This window comes from Lycium barbarum, chromosome 9 (genome assembly GCF_019175385.1).
Source record: "Lycium barbarum isolate Lr01 chromosome 9, ASM1917538v2, whole genome shotgun sequence".
Lineage (NCBI taxonomy): Eukaryota > Viridiplantae > Streptophyta > Magnoliopsida > Solanales > Solanaceae > Lycium > Lycium barbarum.
Genome location: NC_083345.1, coordinates 6,267,760 through 6,274,791, shown reverse-complemented (window position 1 = coordinate 6,274,791; position 7,032 = coordinate 6,267,760). Strand labels below are relative to the sequence as shown.

The window sequence follows — 7,032 nt, the reverse complement described above, 5'->3', positions numbered from 1 at the left end:
ACTTAATTAAAGTTACTTGAAAATGTTAGCTCAAATAAGGTTTTTATTTCATAATACAAGATACGGAAAAGGTCCCAAAAAACGTATGGAAAATGGCTGACAAATACTCTTCTCCATCCACCTATTGGTCTAAAAATACCCCTCCATCCACCTATTTGGTCCAAAAATACCCCCAGCCTATTTTTTTGGCTCAAAAATACCCCTCAAACTGACACCCTAATTTTGATGGTATTTTTTGAATTTTAAAATGCCACGTGGCTTGTTTTTATTGGCCACATATATTATTTAATTTAAAAATTAAACCCCACCCATTAGTGATCATTAATAATCCCAAAAATCGTAAGTGATCAAATTGCAATTTATTCTTTGAGTCTGCATATTCAGGGCATCTATGGTAGATTTAATAAGAAGATGAGCACAAAAATAAAATATCATTTGACCATCAAAACAATAAATTCAAATTTATAGCTGAATTAAAGAAGCCAAAAAAAAAAAATCATATGTGAGAAGGTGTAAACATATCCTCCCAACTTTGCGAAAAGGTCAAAATATACCCTTGCAGTGGCTTTTATTTTAATTAAAAAATTTCCGTCAGCTAAAAGTGTTTTATATGCACTACTTTTTTTATCGAGGGTATATCAACACTAAATCACAAAGTTGAGGGGTGTATTTGCACCTTTCCCTTTATAAAATGAAAAGATCATCCACGTGTTACAAAAGTTAAGCCTAATATTAGTTAGGTACATGTACAAGAAAATATTCATTGGATGGACACCCACCAACTGCATCGGATTTATAAATTAATTAACTTGTCAAAAATGAATTTGAAATTAGATTACTTCCCAAACATCAAAAGGCAAATTAATCAAGGTACTAACTTTTCCAAATAGCTAGATTATAGATAATCTAATCTCCATCAACTGAAACTATGGTGCAAGCCTTTTCTTCCCAATAAATACATTGCTGAGATAACAATTAAATTACCAAGAGATATCAATAAAAAAAAAGTCATATAATTATTAAAGTGTTACCAAATTAGTATTTGGAAAGAGAGAATGGAGAAGGCAACGTTCCTGAAGGTTTTCTTGGTGTCATTTTTGCTTATTTTGTTAGGTAAGTCCTAATCCAACTCTCCTCTATCTTCCACTTATGAGCAATTTTAATCTCTATTCAATAAATTAATTATGATAACTTAATTATTATTTTTTCATTATAACTTATTCAACAACGTTAATGGTGGAATTAGGACAAGGGAGCAATGGGGGGCTTGTGTGTCATGAGGATGACGACTGTCCTCACCAATTAATATGCTCAATTGGTACTACTCCAGCATGTGACTTGAAGACAATGAGTTGTTATTGTAAAATCTGTTCACCCCCCCCCCCCCCCCCCCCCCCCCCCCAAGCTTATAATGGACTAAAAGTCCTCGAAGACTGATTTATACTTTTCGGTCATCATCATTTATAATGATCGATCATTAAAGAAAAAAAGCTTAGATTTATCCCTCTTCATTCAAATATTGTTTACAGTTAATCTAGTTTATAGGTTCGGATATATATATATATATAGTGGTGGCAAATGAGTGAGTTTGGTTGGATTTGGTTTGGTTGAAAATGGTTGGGTTTCAAACCGCCCATATTTTATGTGGGTAAATATGTTGGGTGATAAATGGTTGGGTTGGATATGGGTTAACTCATATTATACAAATATACTATTATTTTAAGTGTATGTTTATAATTTTTTTCTTTTGTCAAGTTAAATTAATTTTTTCACATAAATTTTAGGGGTGAGGGGTGGGTGGGGGTCGGGGAGGGGATACGATTTTTTTTTTCATTTTTTATAAAAGTAAAATATATGAAATTGATTTTTTGGGGGGGGGGGGGGGGTGGAGGTAGGAGTGGGGGTGGGGGATCAGAAATTCTTTTCCATTATTTATAAATTTTTATAGAAGTAATATATATATATATATATATATATATATATATATGAAAATTGAATTTGGGGGGGGGGGGGGGGGAGATGGGGGAAGGGGGGTCGTGGAGGGGATGGGGTGGGGGTAAGAATTTTTTTTCATTTTTTATAAAACTTTTATAAAAGTAAAATATTGAAATTGATTTTTTTTTGGGGGGGGGGGGTCGGAGAGGGGTGGGGTGGGGGTAAGAATTTTTTTTCCATTTTTATAAAATTTTATAAAGGTAAAATATATGAAATTGAATTTTGGGCAGGGGTAGGGATCGGAGTGGGAGGTAAGAAAAAAATTTCTCCTTTTTTATAAGCTTTTTATAAAAGAAAAATAAAATATATGAAATAAAAAAAATGTGTGGGGTGGGGGGCATGGCGGGGTGGGTGGTGGGGTAAGTGTTGGTGTAGGAAATAAGAAAGAAATTTCTCATTTTCAAAATGAGTTGTTATTGGGTCTAGTGTGTTCTTATATGGATACTCATATTTTACCCATATTTTTATGGGTTAAGGAGAGACCTTGAAACCCATATTACCCATCTGAAATATGAGTGACCAACTCACTAACATGTGGGTAAAATGGGCTAATTTTTTAAATATGGGCTCAAATTGCCACCTTTATATATATACTAGCACGGACCAACACAAAAAATAGTATCACATATTTCTTTTTAGTTTATAAAAAAAGAATGATATATTTTTGTGTTTAGAAATCATTTAACTTGAAACTTTTCTTTTTACCTTTAATGAAATAATTTAAATTCACACAAATATCTATGACTTATTTTAGACAGCAAGTTATAAAATAATCTCATACTCCCTCCGTTTCAATTTAATTGTCTCAGTTTGACTGACTTTAAAAAATAAAGGAAGACTTTGAATCTTGCGGTCTTAAATTAAAGATGTGTGTAGTCCTTTAGATCTTGTGGTCTTAAACTTTCCACGTGGAATATTAAAATTGAAAAACTTGCTAAATATAGAGAGAAACACTTTTTTTAGGACAAACCAAAAAAGCAAGGAGGACACTTAAGTGGGCGGAGGGAGTAATATTTTTCAAAACTACTTTATTTATTTCATAATTGCTGCTTCAAGAGCAGAGTTGAGACCATAAAAATAGAGAATGTTTTTTTCTACATTCTTGTAATTAATCTCAAAGCTATTCAGATCAATATTCATGTATTCTCGTAATTAATCTCAAAGCTATTCAGATCAATATTCATGTATTTTCAATTTTATGGAATAATTGAATGTTATATCTTAACAGGCAAAAAGTTTGAAAACATAACTCGGTCTTGTTGCATACCTGATGAGGACTTTCAAAACTTTTTCCTCCTTTCTACAATAGTAAGCTACAACTTTTTCACATCATTAAAAAACTCACTAAATAATTTTCAACAAGTAGTAAAGCAGTAAAAATATGTGAACAAATTTAACTTTAACCAACTGTGGCCAGCTACAAAGTGATAAGTAAGCAACAAGCTAGGAACAAGAATATAAAGGCAGAAATATGTTTTCACTTGTCTTAAAGCCTCTTTCAAAATACTTCTACTTCATGAGTAAATTTGAGGCATGTGATATAAAGAATATTTGTCTGATATGTATTCATCAATAATGAACATGGAAAGCATTTGAAACTATTTTCACTTTTAATGATCATAGTAAAATCATAGTTAATAGTACTTTGAACGTATTATAAATTAATTTAATAGTTGTAAAGTTAAATGCTTAGTCATAATAAGTTTTTATGAAAATATTTATTGTCAATCTACAATTTCTGTAAGTAACATTTCCCAAAAACACGATCACATATTTCGTATTATAATCTTTAAATTTTAATGAAGATATATTTAATGCTGATATCTACATAAATATGATGATCATCACTCCCTTAATATGAAAGATGATCAAGATACAATTGATTGTTGATGTTTGCATTCAAAGATTAATGAAAAATTTAGTCATTTTTAAAGTCTTTTATCATAGAGAAAGTTTTTTTTTTTTTTTTTAAACACAAAGGTCTCATGTGATAGTTAATTGAGCAGCTAATTCATGGGTTATACAGAATGCAACGTCACACCATAAACTATCATACTTTAATTGTGAAAAATAGCTTTGGCATCTTATGGATAATCAAACAATAATACCAAATATGAGCGATAAAAAAAAAATTATGTCATCCCACATATATTCAAACACATAATAGTCAATCAAGGTAAAATTACCTAGTGACGACCATGTGATTGTAATTATAAGGTTATATACAATCAACCTGTATCAAATTCATTTAAGCTACAACCATCATTGTTAGTATTATTTCATGCTTATGTATTGAGAATTCAAGATATAATCAAATTCTACACTGACAACATGCATGTAGTAGAATGTAACCATCTATTTGTATTCCAAGAACCGAATTAAAGTATATTTTTTTCGAAAACATACCTCGCTTGATGTTTGTAAAGCAAAAGAAAAAATCATACCAAAGTCTTCTCTGAGATAGAACTGTCGTGCTGATAACGTGTTTTAAATTGAGAGCAAATGAATTAATATACCAGATATATAGATAATTGTAGAGAGGATATGGGGAAGACTTTCTTATTTCAATTGTGTTTGAAGTATATCTTAAGTGCGTGTCAGAACAAACGGTAGAACACCTTTTGTAGGATGAAAAATTATCCTTGAGTGTTTAAAGTTAAGCATAATATTAATTAGGTACATGTACAAAAAGATTCATTGGATGGATATCCACCAAATACATTGAATTTATAATAATTCTATTAATTACCTTGTCAAAAATGAATAAGAAATTAAATTACTTCCCAAACATCAAAAGACAAACTGCTCAAGTAATTACTAACTTTTCCAAATAGCTAGATTGTAGTTAACCTTGGTTAACTATTTTTCCATCACCTGAAATTATGGTGCAAGCCTTTTCTTCCCTATAAATACATTGCTAAGATCACAATTAAGTTATGAAGAGGTATCAATAAAAACAGTCATATAATTATCATAGTGCTACCAAATTAGTACTTGGAGTAGAGAATGGAGAAGACAACATTCCTAAAGGTTTTCTTGGTGTCATTTTTGCTTATTGTGTTAGGTAAGTACTAATCCAACTCTCCTCTATATTCCACTTATGAGCAATTTTAATCTTTTTTTATTAAATTAATTATGAGAACTGTAGTTTTTTTTTTTCATTATAACTTATTCAACAATGTTAATGATGTAATTAGGACAAGGAAGCAATGGGGGGCTTCTATGCAATGATGATGACGACTGTCCTCACCAACTAATATGCTCAATTGGTACTACTCCAACATGTGACTTGGAGACACGTAGTTGTTATTGTAAAATAACTACCCTCCCCCCCACCCCACCCAACCCCAAACCAGCTTATAATGGACAAGAAGTCGTCGAGAGCAACAAAGACTGATTTATGTTTTTGGGACTTCATTTGTAATGATAAACAATTAAAGGAAAAAGGGTTAGATTCTGTCCCTCTACATTCAAATATTGTCTGTATTTAATTTCCGTTATACTTTTGAGATATATATACTCCTACCATTAGCAAAGTATTCAAATCTACCCTCATTTTTCGAGGCAGACTATTCAAACCATAAAAAACATAAATAACTTGAAAAGTTCAATCTTTTGGAATTGGAAAAGCGGAAAAAAGAGTAAGCAAATGTTTGTATCTTGTAATTAACCGAAAAGAGAGCAATTGCATTAACGAATAACCCAAACTCTCGACACAATGATGGGCAAAAAATAAGATAACAATAATACACACGTGGAGTTGATGGTGGCATTTTAATATCTGAGTCCACACTGTCACATTGGAGCACCGTTCAAAATAAGGCTAGATTTGAATACTTTGCTAATGATAAGGGTATATATGTCCCGAAAGTATAATGGGGTTAGATGTAAGGTAAACCTTGACCCTTTTTACTGAATCTGAACTTGCTATTTGCCCCATGCGGTTTACCTTCAATTAAATCCGAATTGTTCTTGTTTTAGAGATTTAAATATACCTCTATTTTGAAATACATATTGATGGTTGTTTGTAGAAACTATACAATCTTAACTTGTTTCATTCATTCACCAAGAGAGAATATATATAGGATACAATCTTGAACCCTAGTGAAACAAGGAAACTAAGATCCTAGTGAAACAAGGAAACTAACTAATATATGGTAATTAGTGAAACAAGGAAACTAACTAATATATGGTAATTATCTCCCTACAAATATGCTACCAAATAATATCAAATAATATAAAGATATTATACCGCAATACTCCTCCTCAAGTTGGAGCATGAGAATTAAAAATGCCCAACTTGGAAAGTAAGAAGTCAAACTGAGTTTTGCCGAGAGCTTTGATAAAAATGTCTGCCAATTGTGAAGATGTTGAAACGTGTGACAGAGAAATCAAACCTTCGTTAATTGCATCACGAACAAAGTGAAACAAGGAAACTAACTAATATATGGTAATTAGTGAAACAATGAAACTAACCAGTATATGGTAATTAGGAACAAGTCAAGATTTTTTGCGATGTGCAAAGCGGACTGACTATCACAAAACAATTTGATCGCCTTGGGATATTGTATACCTAAACTCAACAACAGACCTCTCAGCCACTTCAACTCACAAGTGACTGCAGCCATGGACCTATATTCAGCCTCTGCAGAAGATCTAGAAACTGTGTGCTGCTTCTTTGTCTTCCAAGAGATGGGAGATTGACCTAGAAATACTAGCCAACCTGTCAACGAACGACGAGTAAGCGGACAAGCCGCCCAATTAGAATCACACCATCCCTGCAAAGTCAACTCACTGTCGGCACGTAACAAAATACCCTGTCCTGGTGTGCCTTTCAAATAACGGACCACTCGTAAGGCCGCTTCCCAATGTTCAATCCGGGGTTCTTGCATGAATTGAGACAAAATATGAACAGAATATGCCAAGTCCGGTCGAGTGACCCCCAAATAAATCAAACGCCTGACTAATCTACGGTAGACCTCCGGATCCGACAACAAATCTCCATTTGCAAGGCCAAGTTTATGATTTTTCTTAATA

At 32.4% G+C, this 7,032-nt stretch overlaps 1 long non-coding RNA gene across 1 annotated transcript; it reads left to right on the top strand.

The window, feature by feature from the left end:
• The first annotated feature begins 4,933 nt into the window (after positions 1–4,933).
• On the top strand, positions 4,934–5,452 carry LOC132610839 (uncharacterized). The gene is made up of 2 exons (XR_009571329.1): positions 4,934–5,059; positions 5,193–5,452. It is a non-coding gene; the product is annotated as an uncharacterized LOC132610839 (long non-coding RNA).
• Positions 5,453–7,032: the final 1,580 nt, after the last annotated feature.